This window comes from Oreochromis aureus, linkage group 3, assembly GCF_013358895.1.
Source record: "Oreochromis aureus strain Israel breed Guangdong linkage group 3, ZZ_aureus, whole genome shotgun sequence".
Classification (NCBI taxonomy): Eukaryota; Metazoa; Chordata; class Actinopteri; order Cichliformes; family Cichlidae; genus Oreochromis; species Oreochromis aureus.
In genome coordinates this window covers 130612933-130631538 of record NC_052944.1, presented here as the reverse complement: position 1 = coordinate 130631538, position 18606 = coordinate 130612933, and the positions used below count along the sequence as shown (strand labels likewise).

Sequence of the window (18606 nt, the reverse complement as noted above, 5' to 3'; positions counted from 1 at the left end):
CTAGTTCGAACCACAACAACCGTCCACATTTCCCATCATGCACCTGGTGCATTACCACTACGGGTCCTGCTATAACCCAAAATACACAACATCTCCTCCCCTCTTACAAAGGATGTACTACGGAATAAACAGGTGATCTACTCAAAACTTCTGTCTTCACTGGAACATGACAGAAATAGCATCACAAACATTTCACCTTTCCCCTTTCCTTTTATTAACTGTATGGTTAGAACAACAACTCTTTTAATTGCTAACTTGGGAGTGAGGGTAGACTACCTCGACCTCCCCATGACCCATGGGGATTATTCTGCCCGTTCACTTGGGTCAGGTGCTATCTAATAACTCAGGCGAACAGGAGGCCGCCGCTCTCTGTTGGGGTATCGGCGGTCTGTGGTAACGTCAGTCTGTGTGCTCTCTTGTGGAGCCTTTGTTTCTGTCACTGAAGATGTCTCAGTCTCTCTTGCAGTCTCATTTACAGTGGGAACCACTTTTCCTGATGCGGTGGAGTTCTCTACTTGCATGTGTGGAGGGACTGACGAGTCGATGAGTGCATTTTAAGATCTTGAAAGACCTTTCTGCAGACACTGGTGCGGTCTGAAGTATCTGATCCACGTGCCTTCTCCACACTCCATCGGCAACCTGTACTGTATATGAAACTGGTCCAGTTTGTGCGATTACAGTTGCAGGAACCCACTTGTGTGCTCCTCGGTAGTTCCTGGCCAGCACTGACTCACGGGGCTGAAGACTCTGTTCTTGACCTGTTGGCCCCTGTACATAATTTGTTTCTCTTGTTGTTTTTGCACAGTGTCCTTCACAGTTGAGGGTTTCAAAAGATCAAAGGTAGTGCGCAGATCTCTCTTGAACATTGCGTTGGCAGGAGATGTCCTTGTGGTTGCATGTGGACTGTTCCGGTAGTTAAGCAGAAACTTGTGCAGTCTCTGATGCAGTGTTCCTTGGCCTTGTGATGTTTTCAGTGCATGTTTCATTGTCTGAACAAACCTTTCTGCAAGGCCATTCGTTGCAGGATGGTATGGAGCTGATGTAATGTGCTGCACTCCATTAGCTTGCAGGAAAGCCTCCATTTCCTGTGAAACCAGTTGAGGTCCATTGTCAGAGACTATCTGTGTGGAGATCCAAACCTACTGAACATTTCTCCTAGTGCTTCTATGGTCTTCTCAGTGGTGGTTGATTTCATGATGGTCACTTCAGGCCATTTACTGTGTGCATCAACAGCTACAAGAAACATTTTGTCCTCGTATGGACCTGCAAAGTCAATGTGCACACGATGCCATGGCTCCTGTGGGAACTCCCAGGGATGGAGAGGAGCAAGTGGTGGGTTGTTCGGACCTTATGACACGATGAACAGTTTTAGCAATCTCCTCAATCTGTTTGTCCATATTTGGCCACCAAAAATAGCTTCTCGCTATTTCCTTCATTCTCACTATTCCACTGTGTCCTGCATGAAGTTGCTTCAACAGTTTTGTTTGAAGTGACAGGGGAATAATGACTCTCCTCCCCCACAGCAAACATCCCGCCTGAACAGAAAGCTCCGCCCGCTTTCCCAGGAAGGCCTTCAAGTCTACATCCTCACCTGCAGGAAGACCCTTAATGATCCAGTCCATCACTGCTGACAACACAGGGTCATTTCTGGACGCCTTTTTCACCTGCACAGCCGAAACAGGTGCTGTCTCTACCTCCCTGAAGTAAAGGATCTCAACAGTGTCAGACACGGGTTTTCTAACAGGGATAGGTAACCTGGACAACCCATCTGCATTGCAATGAGACTCCGATTTGCGATACTTGATGTCATAAGAATGTCCTGACAATATCAATGCCCACCTCTGGAGACAAGAAGCAGCAAGAGATGGAATCCCTGTGTAGGGTCCCAGGATGGTTGTGAGAGGTCTATGGTCAGTTAACAGTGTGAACTTCCTACCGTACAAGTACTGGTGAAATTTCCGAACACCAAATACAATGCTCAGAGCCTCTCGTTCCAGCTGAGCATAGTTGGTCTCTGCCGTGTTTAATGTCCTTGATGCGAATGCAATTGGCCTTTCTTCGCCGTTTGGAGAATGTGGGAAATCACTGCCCCACCCCATAGGGTGAAGCATCACAGGCAAGCTGAATTGGGAACTTAGGATTGAAGTGGGTTAGCACCTCAGATGCAGTCAGTGAATCCTTTGCCTTTTGAAAGGCCTCTTGACAGCTTGCTGTCCACTTCCATGCTTCCTCCTTGCGTAGCAGGTTATGCAGCGGTTTCAGGAGTGATGCCAAGTTGGGTATGAACCGTCCATAGTAGTTCAACAGTCCTAAGAAAGACTTTAACTGGCTGACATTTTGTGGTGGGGGTGCATCCACAATTGCTGTGATCTTCGAAGGCGCAGTGTGTAGTCCATTTGCATCAATCACGTGCCCTAGATATTCCACAGATGACTGTGTTATGATTTAATGTTGTCAGTGTTTTGTTTTATGTTATGTTTAAGGATTTGTTCTCGTTTCCTGTTTTATTGTGAAGGTCTGTGTCTCATGTGAGTGTGTTCAGTTTTACCTCTGTCTCGTCTTGTTGATTATTCCCAGCTGTGTTCCCCACCTGTGTGTAATCTCCCTGTGTTTCCCTGTGTGTATTTAAGTCGCGTCCTCTGTCTTTGTAGTTTGGCTGGTCCGTCTGTGTATCTCATCCGTGTGTTTCCCTGCTGCCCAACCGTCATTTGTTTCTGCTGGCTGTTATTCATGTTCAGGTTTGTGTTTCTGTTCAGGGTCAGTAGTTTAGTTTTCCCAGTATAGTTTAGTTCTCCGTTTACCATTTTGTCCATCTCTTTTGTTGTGTTTGCCTTAGCGGCACCAGCCATTTTTAGCCAACCTGGTTGTCCATTTTAAGATAAAGCCTCTTTTCATCCCACAATCTGGTATTCATCTTCTTTTATGTTGCGGCCTTGAGCCAGGTCGTAACAACTGGAAAAAGTCACATTTCTCCTTACGGACTCTCAATCCGTATTCCTTCAGTCTCTGAAGGGTCGCATCCAGGTTGCGCAGATGTTCTTCATCATCTGCTCCTGTACACAGGATATCATCCAAGTAACACTGCACACCAGGTAATCCGCTCAGGATTTGATCAATCGCTCGCTGAAAAAATGCTGGAGCTGATGTGATGCCAAAAGGCAACCTGCAGTATCTGAAAAGTCCCTTATGTGTGTTGATAGTCAACATGTCACGTGACTGCTCTTCAACGTGCATTTGCAGGTAAGCCTGATTGAGATCTATTTTGCTGAACTTTTGTCCCCCACTCAGACCAGCAAATAAGTCATCAATCAGAGGGAGGGGATACTGCTCTGCTGTTAATACAGGATTCACGGATACCTTGAAGTCTCCGCAGATCCGGATTCCTCCGTCCTTTTTAGGAACTGGAACAATAGGCGTGGCCCACTCGCTGGTTGTAACCGGCTCCAGAACACCATTCTTGACCAACGCGTCTAAGTTAGACTCCACCTTGGGCCGAATGGCGTACGGCACAGGTCTAGCCTTCATAAAGACTGGTTTGCTGTCAGGTTTGAGATGCAGGTTCACTGAAATTTTTTTCATGCTGCCCAGTTCCTCACGAAAAACCTCTTTGTGCTTTCCCAGTATGGCCTGCAGCTGAGAGGAACCGTGCGACAGCTTCCTCACTTCTTGCCATTTGAGTCTGATTGCTTTGAGCCACACACGTCCCATTATAGCAGGGCAGTCCTTCTGCGTAACATACACAGGCAGCTTAGCAGTTTGGTCATTGCATTTAACAGTCACCTCTGTCATTCCTTTCATAGGTACTCGATGTCCCGTATATCCTTTAAATACTGTGTCGGAGGGTTTGAGTGGAAGGTGCTTCAGACACTTCCTGTAGACATTATATGACACTAATGATGCTTTTGAACCTGTGTCAATCTGCATTTTTACAACATGTCCTTCCAGTTTGGGCTTGACCCAAAAACCGTCTGAGGTTTCATCCACATTCAGTATTCGCACAGTATTTATTGGAGACAACACTTCTTCATCTGAGGAATCACTTGCTCTGTCCTCATGAAGCTTAACTGTGCGAACATGTCTTTCCTTTTGAATTTTGCAGTGCCTCTTTTATTTCCAGTCTTTGAGCCCTTATCCTTGCTCTTTGTTCCTGCATGCCCGTGCTACATGGCCTTTTTTTCCACAGTTGTTGCAATCCATTTCCTTGCACCAGCAATCACTAGCAAGGTGTCCTAACTTGCCACAGCGGAAACATGGTCCTTGTGCATTTGCTTTACCACTGTCAAGTTTGTGTACTCTGTCTGTAGCATGAAGAGCATGGGCTTCTTTCGACGCCATTTCCATGGTCACACTGATATTAATTGCCTTCTCAAGAGTCAAGTCACTTTCCGTGAGCAATTTCTTCTGTGCAGCTTCATTTCTTAATCCACACACGAGTCTGTCTCTTAACGTGTCATTTAACACATCTTTAAACTCACAGTGCTCAGCTAACTTGCGTAATGATGCAACAAACATTGTGACAGACTCACCCTCTTCTTGGTTTCGCTTGTGAAACCTGAACCGTTCAGCGATCACGAGGGGCTTGGGCGAAAAATGTTTGGTCAGTGTGTCCACAATCTCTGTGAAACTCTTATTGCCTGGCTTTGCTGGCTGCAGCAGGCTCCTTAGCAGGTTAAAAGTCTTTGGGCCTATCACACTCAAAAAAATGGGCACCAATTTATCATCCTGTATGTCATTAGCCGCAACGAAATATCCAAAACGCTCCGTATATGAGCTCCATTGCTCCGTGCTTTCGTCGAAGGGACCAATAGAGCCAATAACTCCAGCCATTACTCGGCTCCTGGTTGAATGGCACTCTTCCCCACACAACTGTTCCTTTTCGTAACGTCTTTTTTATGTTTTTGCGTCACTCACGGAGTTTTTCCTTCGTCGCCTTTTCCGCTGTTCACTCCTCCCCGTTTCGCTGAAAACATCGGCATCCACCGCCGCACACCAGGTGTCCCGTCCTCACGTCGGCGGCGTCTAACACCGGGTCAGCTCGAGGCATCGGCAGGAAAAAAACAGTGCAAAACTCCGTATTTTGCCTGGTTTACACTCAATGTCATTTACCCTTACCTGAATATTGTATATTGTATATTGTATAGCTTTTTTTTGTTATATGTAATATTGTACTGTATTTATTTAAATTTTACTTTTAATTATTTTACTTGCATTTTTAATCTCTCTTATATTTAAATGTTCATTTGGGTTTGAGAGTAACGAAATTTCTATTCTCTGTATGTCCTGTACATGTGGCAGAATTGACAAATAAAGTTGACTTTGACTTTGACTTTGACTTTTGAAACCCAGGCTGATTGTTACCCACACCCGCTTTCACACCTTGGCTCATGTGATTAGGTAGAGGATCATCAGGGGGTCCTTTGTCCCTCTTTGGGGGGAAACTCCCACTGGGTTTAAATCTGGGACTCTCCACCATTTGACCCTTAGAACTGAAGTAGCTTCTCGGATGAGAGGTGAAACGTCTTCAAGCAACTCAAAGAAGTCCAGACGCTTTTCTTTCCAAGCTTCTTAGAATATCTATATTATTGCTAAACACTTTCTGGATAGATGTAAACTGCATTTCGTTGCCTTGTACTGGTGACATGTGCAATGACAATAAAGTTGAATTCTATGCTATACTATTCTAAACAGACTGAATGCCTTCACTTCCAGCCATCTGTGTATTTTCTTCAGGAAATTTAGTTGCAGCTGTGAAATAAGGCCAACTGTGAGGAGGAAGTATAGTACGAAACAGGAAGAGCTGAACTCACACCTTCAACATGTCAGCACACAAGCTCACACATGACTGCTTCTTCAACATGGAGCTCTGAGTTTTTATTAAAGGATCATTGTGTGAAAGATTCTCTAACACAGCTGACTGCTGCCTTTAGTGAGCACACAGTGTCTCACATTTACATTCACTTTACTGTCAAATGCTCTCAATAAATATGAACAGCTGCTGTTATCAGGTGAAAATAGCAAAGATTTCAGGTCTGGGCTGAGCCCCAGTGTTTCCACATCCTAGTAACACCTCAGAGAGTCAAAACTCATCAAAGCTCATCATTATCATTAGAACAGATTTAGGTCAATATCATTTCACATTTCTGTGTCATCATCCATCAAATGTTGACACATAGTGGGTTTGTCACTCTCTCAGCTGACACTGAGATGAGGCAGGAAAGAAGCAGCTGGTATTTGGACAGCACACATGATGGAGAGGAGAATTTCAGTTGATGTGCACATGAATGATTTGTGTTTCCTCTGCAGGTGAAGGTAGAAAGTGTGTGTGAGCTGAATTGAGCAGCATGGATCAGTGTGAGGACAGAGAGGAGGGAGTCCCTCCCTCTAAAAGCACTCTGTGTGGAGAACATGAGAGCCAGACCAAAGCTCAGAGGTGAGATGACCATCTCTAACTGTCCATGACTCTTCTCCATGTAACAGCTCAGCACTCACAGCACTGCTCCATCATTATTCACAGGAACCCACCTGGACCTCCACCCAGCTCTGTGTCCTTACAGAGTGATGCGTCTAAAGGTGACATCATTAATTTTAAAGTCCAGCCTCTGTCTTCTGCTGAGAGGTGAGCTGTTGGTAACATGAACTCTTTGATTTAACTGCTTGATGTTGTTGGATATAAACTGTGCAGTGCAAACACGTCATTCCCTCAATCCCATTTAAACTGTCTCTTAAAAACAAGCCTTTGGTTTTGGAGACCATCTGTGAATGCAGGAGGGGGCCTAAGGGTACATCTTTCGCCATCTTACAATGCTGTGATTGCAGCCATTCCCCAACTCTCTGTGAATGGGACTCATGGCCATTGATCAGTGGTCTTTGATCAGTGGGTTTTGGTCGGTGGTTGTTGATCAATGGTCATGAGAATTTGCATAATTATGATTAAGAAACTGACCTCCCAGTGCATTGTTCCTTCAGTGGGCTGGTTTCAGTCATTATGCAAATGTACTGTTTATAAGATTTGGGGAAACCTGCAGTCAGCTGAGACTGAAGAAGTCACTTGGATGAGTGACGAAAAGGTTTCTCCCACAAAACGCTACGTCCAGATGAAAAGAATCAACTTTTGGAGGTTTGGGAAAATTGTTATATCAAATAAAACCTTTTTGGAAAAGCATTGCAAGAATCAATCTCATCTCATCTGGACGAAACGTTTCTCCCACAAAACATTACGTCCAGATGAACAGAATCAACTTTTGGACAAGCCTTTGGTTTCTAAACAGCTGAAAATCCACTTCAGCAAACAGGAAGTGAGAGAGGGATATTTAACCCCTTATGACAAAACGAGTGATTTATAGCCCCTTATGAAATGATTTATGACTTTGGAAGTAATAAAGGTTAATACTAATAATAGGTAATAAATGCTAATGGCAGTGATAATTTTTATGAACATCATAAAAGTATGATATTTTATAAGTCGTTAATAATCAGTAATCCCAGAAAATATGATCATGAAAATATAGAATAGGAATTTATCATTTTAAGCCAAAAAAAGTTTACTTTTTTTATAACCAAAAAATACCACCTTTTTAGAAAGCTGTTTTGGGGGCCTGTGTGTATGTGTGTGCGCGCGTGTGAAAATGTTTTAAACCAAAATAACTTTAACTTAGTTTCCCTCGGGGTCAACCTTCAGGATCAATAAAGTTTTATTGAATTGAATTGGTGCTTTTGTAACAGTGAGGAGGGGGGAGTTGGAGGCTGCATGCCCTAATGGAAAAGTTTATTCGATTTTATTTGCATATCTTTGATCCAAACAAAGAAAATCAGAATCAAAGCCTGATTTACAAACGTGGCACCTCAGTGCGAGTGAGGACCCCCGATGGAAACATATGCCTCTCAACACAGCAGCCAGTGTGGGTAAACTGACAATTTCTCTTACCCCCGGTGCGAACCCTGAGCAGGGACTCCTTCCCGTACCATCAATAAAGCAATTTAAAATAGAGGTGGCCCCAGATTTTACCAATGAGAAAAATCACTGATCATTAAATCAATTTCAGAAAGGTAGGCTATTGCTTTGACCAATCAGAGTGCAGAGGAGGTGCGGTTTAACCTGATCCCTGTGAAACAGCATCAAACAGCTGACTGTATCATACTCAGAGGTGTTCCTGGTATTCTGTCTATTTCTTACTTTTTGTGTTTTGTTATTTGAAGACCTTAAATTTCAGACTTTATGACTGGGTTTCTGTGCTGAGAGGAAATGAAAATTAATTTCTAACAACAATCAGTTTTGTCCTGTTTTCCTGTAAAAAGCTGAACTCTAATCTAAGAGGACTGTTACTGACAGGAAACAGCTGCATTATCTGCAGTCTGTGTGATCACAGCTGCTTCAATCACTTTATCAGAGAATTTATAATTGAATAAAACATGTTTGTCTCTGTAGAGGTCAGAGGTCACAGTCTGCAGGATCCAGCTGTCCGTCTGTGAGGAGTGACCGGTCCAGAGATGAACCTCCATTCTTCAGTACTGAACCTGGACTAACAAGGTCAGAGACCTCTGATGACTCCTTTACATATTTGTGTTTTCCTGGATAAAAATGCCCCGAAACATCCTCAGATTTTTACAAAGAGTAAATGAAAAAGAAAAATAGAACAATCAAACAACACATATACAAATCCTGGACTTGGTCATTTGCTGTTTGAGGACAGTGATGCTCATATCTTTGGGGAAAATGTGACCTGAGTGGGTTCATGTTTGTCTTTAAAGAACAGAGCTGTTCTGATTCTCATGTCTTTGTGTCTGATCCATTAAACAGTCTGAGAGGTCAAAAAGAGACCCAGGGTAATGTCTAAGCAACTAAAGCCTGGATCATACTGGCTGCTGTTAATGAGACCTCCATCAGGATAACACTGGACAACAGTGGTGTTCATGCTGGCTCAGCTCCAGGCTGCCTGTCATTGGGTTGTGTTCAAATCAAATCATATCAGTTTATTTATATAGCACCTTTCACAGGATAAAAACCACAAAGTTCTTCACAGTAATATAAAACAGAAATACATAAAATACATTAATAATCAAACATACAGCACAAATACAATTAAAAGCCAATCTAAATAAATGAGTCTTAAGCTGCTTTTTAAAAGAATAAATACAATCAAGGCAACGTAATGATGGAGGGAGAGCATTCCACAACCTGGGGGCCACCGCTCTAAAAGATCTATCACCTCTGGTCTTAAAACGAGTTCGTGGGACTACAGGCAGGCTTTGGGTAGATGATCTCAGGCTACGAGAGGGAGCGTGGGTTTCTAAAAAATCAGAAATGTAGGTAGGGGCATTACAATTCAAAGCTTGAGAAGTCAGTACCAAGATTTTAAAATGAATTCTAAAATGTACTGGAAGCCAGTGTAATGAACGTAACACTGGTGTAATGTGCTCTCTTTGTCGTGTCTTGGTTAAAAGCCTTCCAGCAGCATTCTGGACTAACTGGAGACGGTCAAGATTCCTTTAGCTCCAACAAAGAAAAAGACTGTTACAATAATCTAAGTGAGAAATAAAAGCATGGACAACCATTTCTAACTCAGATTTAGATAGCAAAGTTCGCAGTTTGGAGATTTTTCTTAGCTGAAAAAGGCAATTCCTAATTAACTCGCGAGAGTGTTGTTATGGGGAGCCCATTCTCACTCCAGAGGCATAACATTCCGATGTTTTGTCACGTCCCGCGGCATTCCTGAGGAACGCGAAAGGTGACCTTCCACGTTCTTATGGTACGCGCCGGGTTCCAGCCCTGTATTCCAGGCCTAAACCTAACTTTATCCCTAATTCAATTCAATTCAATTCAATTGTATTTATATAGCGCCAAATCACAACAAAAGTTGCCTCAAGGTGCTTTATATTGTACAGTATATCACACAATAATAGATATAGAGAAAAACCCAACAATCATATGACCCATTCTACTTTTAAATACTCTAGGAACAGCAAGTAGGCCTGCAGAGCGAGAGCGAAGTGCTCTAATAGGGTGATATGGTACTACAAGGTCATTAAGATAAGATGGGGCCTGATTATTTAGTATGTGAGGTATAGGATTTTGAATTCAATTCTGGATTTAACAGGAAGCCAATGAAGGGAAGCAAAACAGGGGAAATCTGCTCTCTCTTTAATTGACCTTAGTGGGTGAAGAGGACTCTCCATTTATATGTACAAATTAGAGTCTCTTAGATAGATATGATACAAAACCACTGCAGGACAGTACCTGTAATACCTACAGCATGTTCGAATTGCTCTCATAGGATATTATGGTCAACAATATCGAACGAAGCACTAAGGTCTAGCAGGACAAGCACAGAGATGTCACTGTCAGAGGCCATAAGAAGATCATTTGTAACCTTCACTAAAGCTGTTTCTGTGCTGTGATGAGCTCTGAAACCTGACTGAAACTCTTCAAATAAGCCATTCCTCTGCAGATGATCTGTTAGCTGTTTGACAACTACTCTTTCAAGGACTTTTGATATGAAAGGAAGGTTGGAGATTGGCCTATAATTAGCTAAGACAGCTGGGTCTAGAGATGCTTTTTGAGTAAAGGTTTAACTACAGCCAGCTTGAAGGCCTGTGGTACATAGCTGATTATTAGAGATAGGTTGATCATATTTAAAATTGAAGAATTACTTAATGGCAGGACTTCTTCTTCTTTCCATTTTGTAGGAATGGGGTCTAAAAGACACGTTGATGGTTTGGAGGAAGCAATTATTGAAGTTAACTCAAAAAGATCAATTGGAGAAAAAGAGTCTAACTTAGCATCAATGGTACTAAAAGTAGCTGTAGATAATATTACATCTGTGGGATGATTATTGGTAATTCTTTCTCTAATGATAAAAATTTTATTTGTGAAGAAGTTCATGAAGTCATTACTAGTTAACGTTAAAGGGATTGTTGGCTCAACAGTGCTCTGACTTTTTGTCAGCCTGGCTACAGTGCTGTAGAGAAACCTGGGGTTGTTCTTATTTTCTTCAATCAGTGACGAATAGTAAGATGTTCTGGCTTTGCGGAGGGCTTTCTTATAAAGCAGCAAACTATTTCTCCAGGCTAAGTGATGATCCTCTAAATTTGTGACACGCCATTTCCTCTCCAGCTTACAAGTTATCTGTTTTAGGCTACGTGTTTGAGAATTATACCACGGAGTCAGGTACTTTGGATTTGAGGCCTTAGTTTTCACTGGAGCTACAGTATCCAGAGTCGTACGTAGTGAGGAGGTAAAATTATTAACAAGATGATCGACCTCTGTTGGAGTAGCGTTCAGATAGCTGCCCTGCTCTATGTTGGTACAGGGCATTGAAGATGATAACAGTGGGTGGATTATATTCTTAAACTTAGTTACAGCACTTTCAGAAAGACATCTACTTTGATAAAGTCTACTCTCCACTGCTGTGTAATCAATTATTGTAAATGTAAATGTTATCAGGAAATGATCAGACAGCAGAGGGTTTTCAGGAAACACTGTTAAATGTTCAGTTTCTATGCCATATGTTAAAACAAGATCTAGAGTGTGATTAAAGTGGTGTGTGGGTTCTTTTACATTTTGAGAGAAGCCAATTCAGTCTAATAACAGATTAAATGCCATGTTGAAGCTGTCATTTTTAATTTCTACATGGATGTTAGCCTAACTATAACCGTAGCCCTAACCATAACAATAATGTTATCCCTAAGCCTAACCAGAACCGTAGCCCTAACCATAACCATAACGTTATACCTAACCCTAACCTAATACCTAACCTTAACCATAACCGTATCCCTAAGCCTAAACCTAACCTTATCCCTAAGGCTAACCATAACCTTATTCCTAACCTTGACCAGCACTTTAATGACGTGAAATTGTGTTTTCTCAAGTGATTTTAAGAAAAAGATCAATGATGTGTGGATTGAGTCCAAACGGTTCTCATGTGTCCTCACTTTTGCGATGTCGTCATGTAGGAACACGTTGGGTGGCCAAAAACTTAATATGTTGACGATTTGTCACTGACAGGGGATTTCTAAAAATCTCCCCGCACTTCCTCATCTGAGACGCCTAAGGTAGAAAACTCAAACACTGCAGTTGTCTTTTACTCGCGAAGGCAGTCATGGAGCGCTCATACTCACAGACTCGTGCTGTATCACTGTCTGGACTAAGGAGCTTGAAAAGAAAAGCCTCTGGACTTCTTGAGTTGCTTGAAGACGTTTCACCTCTCATCCGAGAAGCTTCTTCAGTTCTAAGGATCAGTGGTGGAGAGTCCCAGATTTAAACCCAGTGGGAGTTCCCCCCCCCCCAAAGGGGGACAAAGGACCCCCTGATGATCTTCTACCTAATCACATGAGCCAAGGTGTGAAAGTGGGTGTGGGTCCCAATCAGCCAGGGTTTCGGGTGAGCTCATTGTGAAACCTGGCCCTACCCTATCATGTGATTTCCTGAGGTCAGATGGCCCAGGGTGTGAGTGGGCGTTAAGGCGTCTGGGAAGGGATCTCAAAACTGGATTATAGATGGCAGACAGTTGGTGTCCTAAACCCCCGCCTCTGTTCACAGATGGTCGCTCACAGTGGACATAAATGGCTTCTTTCACTCCTCTTTTAAACCATCTGTCCTCTCTGTCCAAAATGTGAACGTTGGCATCCTCGAAAGAGTGACCTTTGACCTTTAGATGCAGATGAACTGCTGAGTCTTGTCCTGTGGAGGTGGCTCTTCTATGTTGTGCCATGCGCTTGTGAAGTGGCTGTTTGGTCTCTCCGATGTAGAGGTCTGGGCATTCCTCGCTGCACTGTACAGCATACACCACATTGTTCAGTTTGTGTTTTGGAGTTTTGTCTTTCGGGTGAACCAGTTTCTGTCTGAGTGTGTTGCTGGGTCTGAAGTACACTGGGATGTTGTGTTTGGAGAAAACTCTCCTGAGTTTCTCTGATACACCGGCTACATAGGGGATGACAACGTTGTTGCGTTTGTCCTTCTTATCCTCCCTTGCTGGTGTCTGATCTTCTTTTCCTTGCATCTTTGCTGACTTTATGAACGCCCAGTTAGGATAATCACATGTTTTAAGTGCTTCCTTTACATGTGTGTGTTCCTTCTTTTTCCCTTCAGGCTTAGAGGGAACATGTTCTGCCCGGTGGTGTAGGGTCCTGATTACTCCAAGTTTATGTTCCAGAGGGTGATGGGAGTCAAAGAGGAGGTACTGGTCCATGTGTGTGGGCTTCCAGTAAACTTCAATGTTGAGGTTGCCATTCTCTTCAATGTGCACGGCGCAGTCCAGGAAAGGCAAACAGTTATCCTTTGTGTCTTCCCTGGTGAACTTGATGTTTTTATCCACGGCGTTAATGTGCGCAGTGAAGGATTCCACTTCTTGTCTTTTGATTTTGACCCAGGTGTCGTCTACATATCTGTACCAGTGGCTGGGTACTCTTCCTTTAAAAGAGCCAAGAGCCTTTCTTTCCACTGTCTCCACTGCCTCCGTGGTGGGTATGCAAGTGAAGAGTGAGACTACATCAAAGGACACCATGGTTTCATCTGGGTCCAGGGTAAGTTTCTGGACCTTGTCTGTGAAGTCGGTGGAGTTCTTGATGTGATGTGGAGTGTTCCCCACAAGAGGTGCTAGGACGGTAGCAAGGTGTTTCGTGATGTTGTAATTGGCTGAGTTCACATTATCATTAATTTCAATTTCAATTTCAATTTCAATTTTATTTCTATAGCACATTTAAAAGTCACGAGTACAACAAAGTGCTTCACAGATGAGCCGCATTTGCGGGTTACAGCAATAAAAGAGCAGAAAATACAATCAATCACATTATGTACAATTTTCTTTGAACAGTCACCTAGTGTAAAATGTTACGCTTTGGGATTGAGAACGTGTTGTTATGGCGCCTGTGTGTGTGGCTTACCGTCAGCTGTTATCTGTTCTGTTTGTGGTCGCTTTGTTTCTTCTACTCTTCTGGTTTAATCACTCCTAAATATCTTAGCCACTGTTGAGGAGCATCCCGACTGGCCCCAGGATGTCAGGATGTTTGTCTCCGACCTGTGCCAAAGATCGTACCAATGTTCCTCCACTTCTGCTTTCCCTCCTAGGAAGAAATGCCAAAGAAGACAAGGGTAACAGGGCATCATCATCATCATCATCGTTTATTTATATAGCACTTTAAAAACACACAAGGCTGACCAAAGTGCTGAACAATAGAAATATAATAGATACAATAAGAATAATAAATACGATAAAATAATAAACATAGTGAAGACAATAAAATATAAGTAAATACAAGTCAGTCAACCACTGAGTCAAAAGCCAGTAAATAAAAATGCGTTTTCAATCTGGATTTAAAAACCATCACTGATGTCGATTGCCTAATGTGAAGAGGAAGATTATTCCAAAGCTTAGGAGCCACGATAGAGAACGCTCGGTCTCCTCTCAGTTTCAGCCGTGATTTAGGGACTGAGAGCAACAGCTGCTCAGCTGACCGGAGCGAACAAGTGGGGAGATAGGGCTTCAGCAAATCAGACATATATGCAGGTGCCAGACCATTTAAAGATTTAAAAACCAATAAAAGAACTTTAAAATTAATCCTAAATTCAATTGGAAGCCAATGCAGGGAGGCCAGGACCGGAGTAATGTGCTCAAATTTTCTTTTACCAGATAAAAACCGTGCCGCAGCATTCTGTACTAGTTGCAGGCGTCTCAGAGTGCCCAGTCCAACCCTTATTAAAAGGGAGTTACAATAATCCAAGCGTGAGGTTATAAAAGCATGGATAACAGTCTCCAAGTCACGCCTTGAAAGAAAAGGTTTAACCTTCGACAGGCGCCTGAGGTGATAGAATGACGATTTCACCACCTCATTCACGTGGCCATCAAATGTAAGTGCAGAGTCGATTTTTAACCCAAGATTGGTAATCGAGCTCTTCAGGTGAGGGGTCAGAGCAGCAAGGTCAATATCGGGGATATCAGAGGAACGATTCGGGCCAAACACAATTGCTTCCGTTTTACGTTCATTAAAATTTAAAAAGTTTTGAGCCATCCATGACTTAACATCACTAAGGCAATCAAGCAGGAGTCTAATTGAAGAGCTATCAGAATGACTGAAAGGAAAATAGATCTGGCAATCATCAGCATATAGATGAAATGAAACATTGTATTTACGAAAGATCGCACCCAGTGGCAGGAGATACAATGAAAACAGTAATGGCCCAAGAATAGATCCCTGTGGTACACCCCATGACAGAGGGGCCACAGAGGACGATGATGAGCCCAACTTAACACAGAAGCTCCTGTTTGAGAGATATGATTTCATCCACAGGAGTGCCAAGCCAGAAATGCCCACACAATGCTGTAATCGAGAGAACAGCAGGTCGTGATCTACTGTGTCAAATGCAGCCGTCATATCTAGTAGTATAAGCACTACATGTTTACCACAGTCTGTTGCTACCAGAATATCATTCATAACCTTTATGAGAGCTGTCTCTGTGCTATGAAACGGCCTAAAGCCAGACTGAAAAACTTCAAACATTTGAGAGTTGTTTAGATAATCCATCAACTGAGTGTGAACAACCTTTTCCAAGATCTTACTCAGAAAAGGAAGTTTAGAGATGGGTCTAAAATTTGATATTACTGAAATATCTGAGCCTGGCTTCTTAAGTAAGGGATGAATAACTGCATGCTTAAACTCACTTGGTACTTCACCTGACAAGAGGCTGGTATTGATTATGTTCAGAATATGTGGTCCAATAGTAGAAAACACCTCTTTCAGAAAACGGGGATGAACAACATCATTCGGAGAACCACACGGTTTAGCAGTTAACACAAGCTTCTCTAGTTCAGGTAGAACAATTGGTTGGAAAGCAATGAGCAGGTTTAAACAGGGAACATGCACAGCCGGGTCAACAGAAGATACAGTGGAGGGACTCAAACTAGCAACCTTATCCACAAAGAAATTAAGAAACCTATTGCACATAACCTCAGAAGATTGCAAAAGAACATGATCCTCTGCATTCAGTACAGAATTAATGGTATTATACAGAACACGAGGGTTATGTGAATTAACAGCAATAAGTTGTGAAAAATAGGAGTTTTTGGCGGTCTTTACTGCCCTCTGGTAAGCTTTCCAGCTCATCTGAAGAGCTTCCAGAGAGACGTACAGTCTGTCCTTTTTCCATCGTCTTTCACATCTCCTACATTCTCTTCTAATGGCTCGAGTGAAATCGGTTAGCCAAGGACTGGCCTTTGGTTTACACTGCCTGAGTCTTAGAGGAGCAACAACAACAAGGGCAGATTCACAAACAGAGTCCAGATGAGATAGTAATCCATCTACGGAGGACGACTCAGAGGGACTGGACAAAAGTTGTTCAAATAGTGTTGAAAAATCTTCAGCAGTATCTGAGCCGAAGGCACGATAGCAACGCGTAGGTGCGGCCCGTTTAACAACAGGACTAAGAGGAACAACGTCAAATAAAATGGGCATATGATCAGAGAAAACTGCATCCTCCACATGTAGGTTACAGACAGATAACCCATATGATAACACCAAATCCAATGTGTGACCACGTTCTTGAGTGGCACATTTAACAGATTGAACAAGATTAAAAGAGTTCACCAGGTCCATGAATTCCTTAGCCAGGGGCTTCCCTGGGCAACATACGTGTATATTAAAATCACCGAGCAGCAGGACCTGGTCATACCGGGATGCACAGTCAGCGAGAAACTCCGAAAACTCAGATAAAAACTCCTTGTTATATTTAGGAGGCCGGTAAACTATTGCACACAGCAATGAAGGCAAGTGGCCCAGTTCACACAGGCAAAGTTCAAAGCTGGTGTGGCGTGTCCATGAGGATAGTTGCTTAAACTCAAAGTGTGATTTAAAAACAACAGCTAACCCCCCACCATGACCAGAAGCTCTCGGAGCGCTAACATAAGCACAGTCGGCGGGCAGCAGTTCAGAAAAAAAGCTTAACTCATCGGGTGAACTCCAGGTTTCAGTCAAACAGAGGAAATCCAATGCATGAGAAGAAAAGAAATCCCTCAGGATGAAGGTCTTATTCGCCACCGATCTGGCATTTATTAAACCCAACCTGAGGGGAGCTGGTTCGGAGACCTCCGGGGTAGTGACAACCAGATCCACCAATCGAAGGTTTGATCGGTCCATTCCCCTCCAACGCAGATGCCGAAGAGGGAATGATTTAACAGGGCTGCTCCCGATAGAGCCGACAACGGGAACCAACCAGGAATCCATAGGATCCAGAGCACGCGATGGTACCAAGAGTCTTGGAAAAGATTGATGAACGGAACGTAGATCGTGAGGAAGGTAAGAAATCCGGATTCTCAGCTTAACCAGGCGACCTCCACGGGTACCCCGTCTCCTACGTCGCTTCCGCATATCTGGAGGCAGTGGTAGGGGATGCCAGCGCAATGGTATTGCTTCCAGGTAGGGAGGCAGAAAACCCTGGCTATCTTTACCAAACCAAACTGAAACTTTGGTGGATGAGCCGATTTCCAATAAAGTCTGGCGATCATACGACAGTATTGAACTGACATGTTGCACAACATTAGCTAAAAACAATAAAATCAAACAAATAAAAAAGAGCGGTTGACGGCATGCCAAACACACAGGCGCCATCTTTCTTTTTTGCAGTGTGTGGGTAAAATCTAAAAGCTGTCTCGCAGCATCAATGATGACTAATTCCAGGTTCTACTGAACAAACTTGACTTTGACCTCAGGTTGTTCATTTCCTGGCAATCCCTGGAGTCGGTTCACCAATGGATCGCATCTGTGGCGCCACATCTCAGTGTCCAGTTTTCACGGCAACTGTTTCAACTGTCAGCAGCTAACAGCTGATGTTTTCACCAGCTTTGAACTGCAGTTGTTTGAAATCCAGCTGTTCACTCCGGTGCTGTGTGCTGTGGTGTACCGACCACCAAAGTACAACTAAAATTTTATCCTTTGAATTCTTGGCAGGAATTATGCCAGGATATGACAGTGTTTTAATTCACAGGGATTTTAATATCCATGTTTCCTGCTTAAACGCTGACTGATGACTTTTTAAATCTTTCAGTCAGTTAAAGGGCCAACATGAGAACATGGATATACCTTGGATCTTGTGCTTGTCAGGAGATGCCGACCCTCCCTGAGCCTGGTACTGCCAAAGGTTTCTTCCTGTTAAAAGGGAGTTTTTCCTTCCCACTGTCGCCCAAGTGCTTGCCCATAGGGGTCATTTGATTGTTGGGTCTTTCTCTGTATGTATTATTGTAGGGTCTACATCACAATATAAAGCGCCTTGATGCAACTGTTGCTGTGATTTGGTGCTGTATAAATAAAATTGAATTGAACTGAAGTGTCTAGTGGCCTGACTCTCTGTGACACTGAAATCTGCAACATTAATTTCTCTGACCACATACCTGTAATATTTGAGTTCCCTCTTTCATGTCAGTCTGTAAGACCTGATGTGGCCAAATACTGATCTGAGCTGCAGCTCAGATCAGTATTGATGAATGATTACTTCACATACAGCTGATTGTTTCATTTGTTCTTATAAAAAACTGTCATCATGCCTTACTTTTTGATAGATCCTTCCACTTGACAAATGACGACTTACTTTCTGTTTAGTTCAACCTGCTTGGAAATCCTTGA

General features: G+C 43.0%; 1 long non-coding RNA gene and 1 pseudogene across 1 annotated transcript in view; both read right to left on the bottom strand.

The window, feature by feature from the left end:
- Positions 1 to 674: 674 nt before the first annotated feature.
- Positions 675 to 3924, bottom strand: LOC120435327 (annotated as a pseudogene).
- Positions 3925 to 9086: 5162 nt separating this feature from the next.
- The window catches only part of LOC120438098, a 40025-nt gene continuing 30505 nt past the window's right edge, over positions 9087 to 18606 (bottom strand). The window contains exons 2-3 of the long non-coding RNA XR_005611667.1: positions 13879 to 14058; positions 9087 to 9287 (exon numbers count right to left, since the gene is read on the bottom strand). This is a non-coding gene — a long non-coding RNA (uncharacterized LOC120438098). The remainder of the gene's footprint in view (positions 9288 to 13878; positions 14059 to 18606) is intronic.